The sequence below is a fragment of the Hyperolius riggenbachi genome, chromosome 6 (genome assembly GCF_040937935.1).
Source record: "Hyperolius riggenbachi isolate aHypRig1 chromosome 6, aHypRig1.pri, whole genome shotgun sequence".
In the NCBI taxonomy this organism is placed as follows: Eukaryota; Metazoa; Chordata; class Amphibia; order Anura; family Hyperoliidae; genus Hyperolius; species Hyperolius riggenbachi.
In genome coordinates, this window is record NC_090651.1 from 86,985,137 (window position 1) to 86,997,193 (window position 12,057).

Genomic DNA, 12,057 nt, shown 5'->3' on the forward strand with positions numbered 1-12,057 from the left:
CAAGGTGTGAAAATATCACCTAGGAGAAAACGTTCTCTTGAGTTTTCTGCTGGGTGATATTTTTATACCTTTTTACACCTTGTTGATATAACACTTTTTAAACCACCAGCAAGCAAGAAAATAATCAAAATAATATTGATAGTACTTTTTTACTTACTTTTTGGTACTTTTTTTTTAGTTGAAAAGTGCTAGAAAGTTAATATAAATCGAAGATGAAAAATCATCTCCTAGGAGAAAACTCAGGAGAAAAAGTGAATTGCATATGTCCCAAGGAGGGATAAATCATGAGTAAAGACAAATAAAGAGAGGTAAATCATGACATGAACAGATAACTAAGGTGCAATTGCACAAGATGAAAAAAAAACAACAACAAAACATTAGGAACATTAATCTCTTGACATTGTACATGAGTTATAGGGAAACTCAATTGACGTCTAGTTGCCAATGTCTATGCAAGGTTAGCCTCGCACAGCCACAGACAAATCAACTGAGCACTGCAGAGAAGAAGCCAGGCGACTTGTGAGTGAGATGCAGTGCTGTGGAGCTGTCTTCAGCACCGCCAGGATGGCTGAGCCAGACAGAACCATACCAGCCTGCATGGTGCATGACATGGAACACATTCTGCAGGAGAGAGGCAGAAATCTTATACCTCTCATGCAAAGCCCTCAACCATGTCAAGTACAAGGGGTACAAGGGGCTCGTCCTCACATAATGTTCATTTTTTTCCCTTTAATAATCCTTACATTTTGCTACTTTCTACTAAATCGAAAGGGAGTAACAAATGACCCCCTTTACCTAGGAGTCTGAGAGTCCCCTTATTATTAAAGGAGCTCTCTGATTTCATTATAAGTGCCCAAAGGACCTATCCTCACATGCATGGGTGTAATTACCCCCTACTCCCTAATCGTGAGGTGCAGATGAGCCTCTTGCCCTTAACACAGGCAATGTTTTGTGGGAGAAAACATGCTCCTCTTCTGCAGAACCCCTCCATGTCATTGACTGTGTGAACTTGTATAGCTCAGTCTGTGTTGTCCAGGAACTAGGGGGAATATGTTTATGACTAAAGGACTTGCTGAGACACAGTAAGCAAAGAGGAGTAGTAAACAGATCATACTGAAAATGGGAAACTGTTAGCACTGCGGTTCCGCAAGGGTAAGGACTGGGTCCAGAGATATTGGATTTATTAATGAGAGCAATTTTGCTATCTTTACAGATGATATAAAAGTTATATAGAACTATCAAAACCCAGCAAGATAGTGACACAAAAGTGACAAGTTAAATTCACCATGAAAATTGAGCAGTCTTTACAAAAGCTGGCAAACTTTTTTTTCATCTTTCTGTGGGGCCCAGCTAGGAGATTTCATTTGACAGCACTTGGGGAGTCACATGCTTGCTAACTCTTATCTAGAAAGGTCAACGATACAAAGGTCTCAAGATGAGATGAACCAGAAAATTATCTAGTTCACAGTAATTGTATTGCTGTGATGTCAAGGGCGCCCCGGAGACATCTAATTAGGAAAAAGCTTTGGTAGATCTTGTATGTGGTAGGAAGAAAACATCAAACCTGCCATTATAACAATTCTGGGTCTTATGCTGGGAATACACGTTTCGTTTTTGCCTTCGTTTAAACCTTCGTTTCGATTGTGCCTTTTGTCCTTTTCGATACCGAAATAATCGATCTTACTGTTAATATCACCACCCACGGTTTCATTTTTTTTTCGATTCTGATGGTTTCGTTTTTCCAATGATCGAAGGCTGCAAAGAAACGAAACGTAGTACAGGGACGGACGGCATAAACGAATATATAATCGATCTGAACAGCCATCAAGCCTAACAATGGCTCGATTAGCTGGATAAAGAGAGATAATATCAAACATGTTCGATCACTAGTCGTTCGTTTTTGGGGTCTATTAATCGAAACTATAATGAGATTATGACTATTTTCACATACGTTTTCAACACTCGATTCGTTTACTGAACGAATCGAAGGCTAAAACGAAGGCAAAAACGAAACGTGTATTCCCAGCATAAAGCAAAGATTTTATCAGTGGACATCTATCAACTTTTAGTAATACAAACATAACAAATACACTTGTTTTGAATTTCATATTGGAACATTGTTAGAAAAATACAGTTATTTAACTTGATTATGTTAAATAGCTTGACACCAGAATAAACAGGAAAGTGTGAGAAAACGCGGAAAAGCTGCCGCGTGTGTTCAGAACAAGGCGGCTGATTCCGCGTCCAACGCGGCGGTTTGCACGCGTAGGCCTACATCTACCATTATGGCTGAACGAGGAGAAACCGCCGCATGCCCTGATAGCGGTGCGGCTGGTTCCGCGTCCAGCGAGGCAGGTGGTACACAACACATGGCTGGTGTGGCTGGGACTGATAGTCCACACAGGTTCAGGAGGACGCGCGCGCTGAGAGACAGAACTTTTATGACAGCCAGAAGGGAGTCAGCTGACCAAGCCGATCAGCTGATGATTCAACCAGTTCCCATTGGTCCAGCACTTAGGGGAGGCGCTGGAGAGCGCTGTGCTATATATACTGGGTGCTGGTCATTCTCTGGTTGTCTGCCGTTGCGATCACTACGTGGAAGCACTTAGACCTTTTGTTAGATTCTGTGTTACCAGTTGTTATTTCCAGATTAGTTCCAGGGTGTTGATGATCAAGGACCTCACACCCAGATTAGGGACTTGTATTACCAATCTGTTATACTTCAGACTAGTTCCAGGGTGTTGATGATCACGGACCTCACACCCAGACTAGGGAATTGTATAAGCATTCTGTTAAACTTCAGACTAGTTCCAGGGTGTTGATGATCACGGAGCTCACACCAAGACTAGGCATTGTTTATTATCTGTTATGACCTTCTGCTTTCCTGACCACTCTTCTGATTACTGATTTGGTACTTCGCTATATCTGATATTCTGTTGCCAAACTCTGCATGTCTTAGGATTACTGAATCTGTCTCCTGTCTTTGTACTTATCTGTCCGTGTGTTGCCAACCTGGCTTGCCCGACCTCGAGAGCTATCTCCCTACCTTAGAGATAGTTCACAGATCATTAGTGACACTCTCCTATTGGTGTCACTAACGCTCTGGTCCATCCATCTCCTGGCCTGGCTCCTCCCTTCGGGAGATTCTCAGGTTACTGGAAGGCACTTGTTCTCTTTTGCAGTATAGCCTACTGCTCTAATACCTGTTCTCCAGGTATTGCTCTCAACGTATTTACTGTTGCACCAAAACACTCATATCTCTCTGGTGTCCAGAGGTTAGTGATATATCTGATTATCGGTGATACTGCAGATCATCAATAATCGGGTATATATATGTATTGTTGGTGATACTGCAGATCACCAATAATCAGACCCTCTCTGTGTTACACCGATCGTTACAGAAAGTTAATAAGAAGTATTGATAGTATTGTCATGGTTGGAATAAAGAGACTGAGATGTTGCCATGTCCCAGTTATCCAGAATTCAACTGACCAGCAGTCTAAACCAATCAGAACAATTCGCCAACAGTACTCACAGTGGTAAATGCCAACTTCTTAGGCTGTATGTGGGCTGTGCTGTGCTTAAAGACTGAGTTCCACAGAGCCCCAGAGGTCAATATACTTTCAATTACTGTATTTAAACATTTAATACAGAGTTCATGGTATGTATATAGAGTGGGGTATAGTACTGTGTTAGCTATGCCTATTTTTAACATTGAGTCTGAAACAAACAGAGAGCACACACTTCTCCAGCATCAGCCAATTCCTTTGTCGGGTAGCCAAGACTCTCTACTGTATCTCTTAAAATTGATATCACTTGATTTTAAGGCAAACCTCTAATACTTGCAAGTTTGTCCTGGTATGACAATGTTTTTTCAGTATGGCAAAATCTGAGGATGAGGACATGTGCTAGCTAAGTGGATTGTGGAACCCATGTAATATGAGACAGATTAACCTTGTAAATTTTGCTTGAAAAATACCTTGTCTGTGTTAATAGGAGAGGCAAAAAAGCCAGAAGGATCCATAGATGGAGCACCCTTGGCAGATGCACAATGTTCTCCATGCGATTTTGGAACAGCCTTAATGTGAGACTAAACCCTATCATCGGCCTGGGAAAATGTTTCCGTTAGAAATGGAGTGCCTTATTGTATTGATGATATGATAAAGATCCTCCATTTTGCAGAAAAAAATGATTTGCTTTAACATGTTGACAGTACAAAAGGTAAAGTGGTCAAACAGTTCCTAGTACCACATTGCCACTGCAGATTTGTGTTGGACATGGCTCACAAATACCCTATGGGAGGACAACTCATGGCAGAAAAGACACTTCCAGAGGTTTGTCTGGCCTAGGATTTATGCAGAGATGGACAAATACTGTAGATTTTTCCCAGAGTGTTAGTTGATGTTATAGCCCATTATCAGCGTCCCCTATCAGGTCACCGGTAGCAGGTCGAGTTGTCATTCATCTCACCCTGCACCAAAGTGACCAAGCGGCCAAGTGCCATGTACGCTGCCACCCGTAATGGGTAACAGACTACTTGGTGACTCTACATGAGATTCTAGCCAGAGGTTAGGGCAGGCAAGTCAATCATAATGAAGTACCAGGGGGCAGGCAGGAACATATTCAGGACAAGGAAAGTAATCAGGAATCACTCTCTTATTGCCTCCTCTTCCTCACCCCTTAAAAGAAACCCAGGACTTAAAAAAAAAAGGTGATATACCCATGTAGAGGAAAGCTTCTGGATTGTCCAGTGACTTCCCAATCCTCCTTGGTGCCTATTGCTGTGCAGGATCCCTCCAAACATATTCTACAAGAGCTTGTCAGATATGTTCTCCTGGCCACGTTCCCCATCGTGTACGAGCATGGTTGTACTGCGCATGTATGATTACACAGTACGGACGAGCTCATACATAGGGCCTGATTCACAAAGCGGTGCAAACAGTTAGCACGCTGGTGAAAAGCCCTTTATCATGCCTAAACTCAATTTAGGCATGATAAGTTTAGGTGTGATAAGTTTAGGTGTGATAAGTTTAGGCGTGATAAGTTTAAGCACCAACTGGGTTAGCACCGCAGTGCACAGCTGATCAAAAGTTTTGCGCTAGCAAAGTCTGGTGCACTTCGCATAGAATTTAATGGCGCTGCTTTGCGTGCTGGACTTTGCGCGCGATCTAAACTTATCTAAACTTATCATGCCTAAACTTATCACGCCTAAACTTATCATGCCTAAACTGGCTTTTCACCAGCGTGGTGCAATGGTTATCACTTCTAAAGTCTCTAACTGGGTTAGCACCGCTTTGTGAATCAAACCCATAATGTTGAGCATGGTGGCAAACTAGAAGAGGGTCCTAACCAGCGGCATTAGTGTTGAGAAGGACGCAGGATGACTCTGGACTATCCTGAGGTTTCCCCTATGAGGGTGAGTATTTTTTTTACAGGTTCACTTTAAAGAGAATCTGTATTGTTAAAATCGCACAAAAGTAAACATACCAGTGTGTTAGGGAACCTTTCCTATTCCCCTCTGTCACAATTTTGCCGCTCCCCACCGCATTAAAAGTAGTTAAAAACTGTTTTAAAAAGTTTGTTTATAAACAAACAAAATGGCCACCAAAACAGGAAGTAGGTTGATGTACAGTATGTCCACACATAGAAAATACATCCATACACAAGCAGGCTGTATACAGCCTTCCTTTTGAATCTCAAGAGATCATTTGTGTGTTTACCTTCTGTCCCCTGCAGCTCTCATGCACTGAAGTGACAGGCTTCCTGCAGACAGCTCTGCCTGTGCCCCTCTCTGTAATTCCTAAGTATGTGTCAGCCAGCTCCTTTCACAGCCTAACCGAGGAGGATTTTTATCCAGCTCTCTTTCACTGATAAGCAGAGACACTGCTGGCTTATGTAAATAACACACACACTGAAGTGTGCATAGAGGGGCCTGAAGAGGGGTGTGCATAGCAGATTAGCACGGAAGAGTTGGCAGCCTTCCAGACACAGGATGACAAGTCCGACAGGGGAAAGATACATTGATTTATTACAGAGACAGTGATAGTAGAAAGTGCTGCAGTAAGCCAGAGTACATTAGAATAGGTTTAGGAACTTGTAGAATGGTAGAACAAAGCATGACATTTTTGTTACAGAGTCTCTTTAAGAGCAATGAATGAAGCAGGGAATAGGAGGGTTACAAGATGGAACATTGCACCATGCCTGCCACTTCCTGTTAGAAAATTTGACTTTAGTCATAGGTCAATTTTTTCAACAGATGATTGCGGGGACTGGTAGCAATGAGGAGAGGAAAAGACAACGCACAGACTTATGTGGATCCAACATGAGCATACTTTTGTGCTTACCTTAGGTACATTTTGCCTTGGGTCAGGTGTGCTTTAAAGGGTCCAGGGAACAATAAAGGTATTCTTTTATTGAAGGTTTGGCCCCCAAAAAAACCCAAAACAGTTTAGGGTTATGAAGCTAGCCAGGAGAGCTAGCCAGGCGGAGATATGCCCTGACCCCAGGTTTTGTTTACCTGTGCAAGGTTAGAAACAGGTGTGCAATATATAGCCAGCAGGCCTGTGTGAGCTGAACTTTCTCCAGTCTGTGTATGGACATTGAGAGGACAAGAGCTCTCCTCTGCTGGTACTGTGAGAAGACCAAGCTCTGTAGATGGGCTTGCTTTTTCAGTAGTTAGGCAAAGCTACAAGTGAGTTGGCTAGAAGTTGCACATCTGGTGTTTATTTTTCTGTTTGTTATTTCAAGGCAACTTGCAAAATAAACTGCAGGCAGCAGCCTGAGCACCAGTGACTAGAAATGGTCAATGAGATGATTGTTATTACTGTTGATTTTCATAGTGCTGACATCTTCCACAGTGCTTCTCACAATCCGGTCCCTACCATAGTCATAGTCTTATGTCCCTATGATAGACTAAAGCTAGGTACACACGCACAATTACTGTCATCTTCAGGAATCAAGACTCAATCTCTCGGGAGACAGTTGAGGCAGAGATGGATTAAGGTGTAATGGGGCCCTAGGCAAGGCAACAGCATTGGCTCTCCTTGGTTTGAACCTGGTCATTTTGGTAATCTGGGATAGGGCTGATACTCAAGAGTAGATTGCAGCCAGGCCCCTTGACATCCACCAGGCCCTAGGCACCTGCCTAGGTTGCCTTTGGATGATCCGGTCCTGAGTTTGGGGCCAAGTGCTGTAAAGGCATGCCTTCAGCCCAGAGGCTAGTGATGGGTATGTTGCTGTGGAGTAGGAAGGAGGGACAATGAGGTGGAGAACAATATGCTTGGGGGTCAGGCATTGTTGCCATTAATCTGGTGTGTGTTTATATATATATATATACAGTGGTGTGAAAAACTATTTGCCCCCTTCCTGATTTCTTATTCTTTTGCATGTTTGTCACACTTAAATGTTTCTGCTCATCAAAATCCGTTAACTATTAGTCACAGATAACATAATTGAACACAAAATGCAGTTTTAAATGATGGTTTTTATTATTTAGTGAGAAAAAAAACTCCAAACCTACATGGCCCTGTGTGAAAAAGTGATTGCCCCCCTTGTTAAAAAATAACTTAACTGTGGTTTATCACACCTGAGTTCAATTTCTGTAGTCACCCCCAGGCCTGATTACTGCCACACCTGTTTCAATCCAGTGCTGGGCCGAAATTACGCATGAGCGTAATTACGCATCGTAATTCAATGTAAATTTACGCGTAAGCGTTACGCGTAACTTACGGTCTTACGCGTAATTATTTACGCGTAAGACCGTAAGTGGTATCGTAATTACACTGTCTACCGTAATTGCTAGGCATGCGTAATTTTACGAACACTTACGCGTAATTTTACGCGTAATTACTAACGTAAAATCTCCCATTTTCTAAGAGTAGCCAATCAGTCAACATCCTAAGCAACCAATAGTATCTTCTCCCGCCCTTCAGTATAAGCGTACGTTTTGACGCATACGAATGATATGTACGCAATAACTGTCACATTGACGGCTATTGCGTACATATCGTCCGTATGCGTCCAAAAATACGCATTAATGGTTATTACGGCACTACGCGTAACATCGTAGTGTAAGCGCCTTCATTACGGTATCCTTACGCGTAATTGCGTAAGTTTACGCGTAATTACAGTGATGTACCGTAGATAATTTCCTACGCCGTAACCGTAATTGCGTAATGCGTAATAGCATAAAATTACGCGTAATGATCCGTAAGCGTAGATTTTTCCATTACGAGCAGCACTGTTTCAATCAAGAAATCACTTAAATAGGAGCTATCTGACACAGAGAAGTAGACCAAAAGCACCTCAAAAGCTAGACATCATGCCAAGATCTAAAGAAATTCAGGAACAAATGAGAACAAAAGTACTGTAATTGAGATCTATCAGTCTGGTAAAGGTTATAAAGCCATTTCTCAAGCTTTGTGACTCCAGCGAACCACAGTGAGAGCCATTATCCACAAATGGCAAAAACATGGAACAGCGATGAACCTTCCCAGGAGTGGCCGGCCGACCAAAATTACCCCAAGAGCGCAGAGAAAACTCATCCGAGAGGCCACAAAAGACCCCAGGACAACATCTAAAGAACTGCAGGCCTCACTTGCCTCAATTAAGGTCAGTGTTCACGACTTCACCATAAGAAAGAGACTGGGCAAAAACAGTCTGCATGGCAGACATCCAAGGCGCAAACCACTTTTAAGCAAAAAGAACATTAAGGCTCATCTCAATTTTGCTAAAAAAACATCTCAATGATTGCCAAGACTTTTGGGAAAATACCTTGTGGACCGACGAGACAAAAGTTGAACTTTTTGGAAGGTGCGTGTCCCGTTACATCTGGCATAGAAGTAACACAGCATTTCAGCAAAAGAACATCATACCGACAGTAAAATATGGTGGTGGTAGTGTGATGGTCTGGGGTTGTTTTGCTGCTTCAGGACCTGGAAGGCTTGCTGTGATAGATGGAACCATGAATTCTACTGTCTACCAAAAAATCCTGAAGGAGAATGTCCGGCCATCTGTTCGTCAACTCAAGCTGAAGCGATCTTGGGTGCTGCAGCAGGACAATGACCCAAAACACACCAGCAAATCCACCTCTGAATGGCTGAAGAAAAACAAAATGAAGACTTTGGAGTGGCCTAGTCAAAGTCCTGACCTGAATCCTATTGAGATGTTGTGGCATGACCTTAAAAAGGCGGTTCATGCTAGAAAACCCTCAAATAAAGCTGAATTACAACAATTCTGCAAAGATGAGTGGGCCAAAATTCCTCCAGAGCGCTGTAAAAGACTCGTTGCAAGTTATCGCAAACGCTTGATTGCAGTTATTGCTGCTAAGGGTGGCCCAACCAGTTATTTGGTTCAGGGGGCAATTTCTTTTTCACACAGGGCCATGTAGGTTTTGAGTTTTTTTTCTCACTAAATAATAAAAACCATCATTTAAAACTACATTTTGTGTTCAATTATGTTATCTTTGACTAATAGTTAACGGTTTTTGATGAGCAGAAACATTTAAGTGTGACAAACATGCAAAAGAATAAGAAATCAGGAAGGGGGCAAATAGTTTTTCACACCACTGTATATATATATATATATATATATATATATATATATATATATATATATATATATATATATACATACATACATATACACAGTGGGGTGCAAAAGTTTGGGCAACCTTGTTAATCGTCATGATTTTCCTGTATAAATCGTTGTTTGGTAGACCATGGCTAAACATTAGCTATCAAGAGGGTTTCAGGGGAACGATTGGTAAACTGGCCCCACAAAGCACTATTAAACTCCTGTTGCAAAGCTGATAGTAGAATATTAGAATGTTACCAATAATCGACCATTTGACATCACCAAGGCCCACATTACCTTTTAAAATAAATATTGGGTACTATTCCGTTAGCAACTGAGCTAAGTAATGTACCGATTCATGTTTTTACTGGCCGTCTCGCTGCGGCCAAATGTATCAAAAGTAAGATAATTAAATTAAATTAAGCCGGCGGCAATGTAACAGATGAAGCTGCCGGCTTCGGCTCTGCCTCCTCACCTCCCCCTGCCTCGGCAGCCGAGTGTCCCCGAGAGTCGTTCGTCGCAAGAAACAAGCAGAGCGGGGAGGCTGCAGACATTGCTTCTGCCAGCACCCGCTCTGCAGGAACGGCAGGATTACCTGCCGCGACGAACGACTCTGGGGGGACACACATGTCCCTGGCTGCCAGTATTGTATAGGAAAGAGGCAGCGGGAGGAGAGAGAGCTGAAGCCGCTGGCTTAATTTAATGAAATTAACTCACTTTTGATACACTTGGCCGCAGCCGAGACGGCCAGTAATCGTTACATTGCAGCAGTGATCCTTGCTACACATTCACCACTATGAAACATGACCAGATTATCCAGTAGCCAACCAAGGCAGCTACTTAGGGCTTGGCTGGTTTCTGGGGCCCTAGCTGCAGGGCACTGCAGATCAGCTGCCTTGTTTTTAGAGCAGATAATACAGCTCATGCACCCACAGTATGTGGTTAGTTTTTCTTTAGGCCAGATACACAGTGCACTGTTGCACAGTGTGTGTAAAGCATGCTTTCAGCAGGCTGATGCTACTGGATGAGTGTCCATCACTCATTTCCTGTTAGCACTGCACTGAGTTCCTCAGATGATCTCTGGCATGAACCCCTGCAAGCACACTGTCAGCTCCTGGATGTATACAGAGACAGTCTACTTCCATTACAGGAGTGACACAGGAAGTGGTGTGATGTCGCTCTGATCTCCTCCCTCTCACCCAGACACCCACAGCTGAGTCCACTACTTGTGAACTATACTAAGTCTGTGGCAGGAAGCTGAGAGTGGTCCAAGAAGTGATTTAGCAGCAAGCAGTGCCTGGAAGAGGCCAGAGCCAGCAGCACTCCACCACAGCAAGCCATGATTGATGAGACCCCTCAGTACAACACTGTGCTTACAGGTATGCAGGGCACTATGGGAGCTCTGTGTTTATGGTTGGAGGGAGCAGGCCAAAAGGAGGAATAGGGCAGGGAAATGTGCACAACAGCACTCAGGATTGTTTGTGGGGTAGGGTGACCAGGTACCTGGAGCCTAAGTGCCACCATAACCATAACTCATAGGCCCTGCAAGCAAAACGTTCATAAGACCACCAAGCTCTATGTCCTGTACACCCAGGACTAGCTTGTAGCCCCCACCCCTAATACTATATTCCCCTGTATTACAGTATTACCCTCTTCTCAATGAAGTCATGCCCCTGCGACACTGCAATTATCCCCCCCTCCCCCCTGGGCTTGATTTTCAAAAGCGTGATAACTGATATCACGCCTGGGTTTTGCAGTCATCACGCGGTCTGCCGCTGCGCGCGTAAAGGATTGCATTCGTGCATAAACGACGGTTTGCACGCAATAACATACGCGTTTGTGAGAATGTATGCGTCATCACGCGCAAACCTTCATTTAGCACAGCGAACATAATTCTTTACATGTGCAAAACTTCACATTCGGCAGATCGCGTGATAACTGCATAGCACGGTCGTGATATCAGTTATCATGCTTTTGTGGATCAAGCCCAATGAGGGAAGTTATGGCACCAGTTTTACAATTAACTTTACAGCACACAGAGGATCTCAGCTCCCAACTATCCCTCTCTGAGAACACTGTCCCTCTGACCCTCTTTCTCCCTAATTTGTCCCTCTTTCAGGACTTATGTACAGATCTATGTAAACATATGTATTTTTCTACTGATAATGTGTTTAATTGACTAAATGTTACCCCCATCCTTTAGATTGATCCATTTCTTTTTGTATGCTAATATGAAGGAAAATTAACCAGGATAGAAATGACCAGTGTGGTTTGAATTGTAAAACAACACATTTTTCTTATGAAATCTTTATGGTGTGCGTGACTAGGGTTGTGCCAGGGGCGTGGTTAGGGGGGTGGCAGAGGAATGGCTTAATTGTCCCTTTTTTATCTCAAAAAGTTGGGAGTATGCCAGTATGGCAGTGGTATGATGCCAGCATCAGACTACCACTGGAACAATGCTGTGTAGACACAATAAGAGGTAAA

At 43.1% G+C, this 12,057-nt stretch overlaps 1 protein-coding gene across 6 annotated transcripts in view; it reads left to right on the plus strand.

The window, feature by feature from the left end:
* PAPPA2 (pappalysin 2) overlaps positions 1-12,057 on the plus strand; it is a 478,727-nt gene that overhangs the window by 34,799 nt on the left and 431,871 nt on the right. For 5 of the 6 annotated variants that reach the window (XM_068239635.1, XM_068239629.1, XM_068239632.1 and 2 more), the window contains exon 1: positions 10,712-10,952. The exons of the other annotated variant lie outside the window; for it this stretch is intronic. The gene's annotated coding sequence lies outside the window, so the exon portion shown is untranslated. Of the gene's footprint in view, positions 1-10,711; positions 10,953-12,057 lie in introns of those variants that run through there. 6 annotated transcript variants of the gene reach the window in all.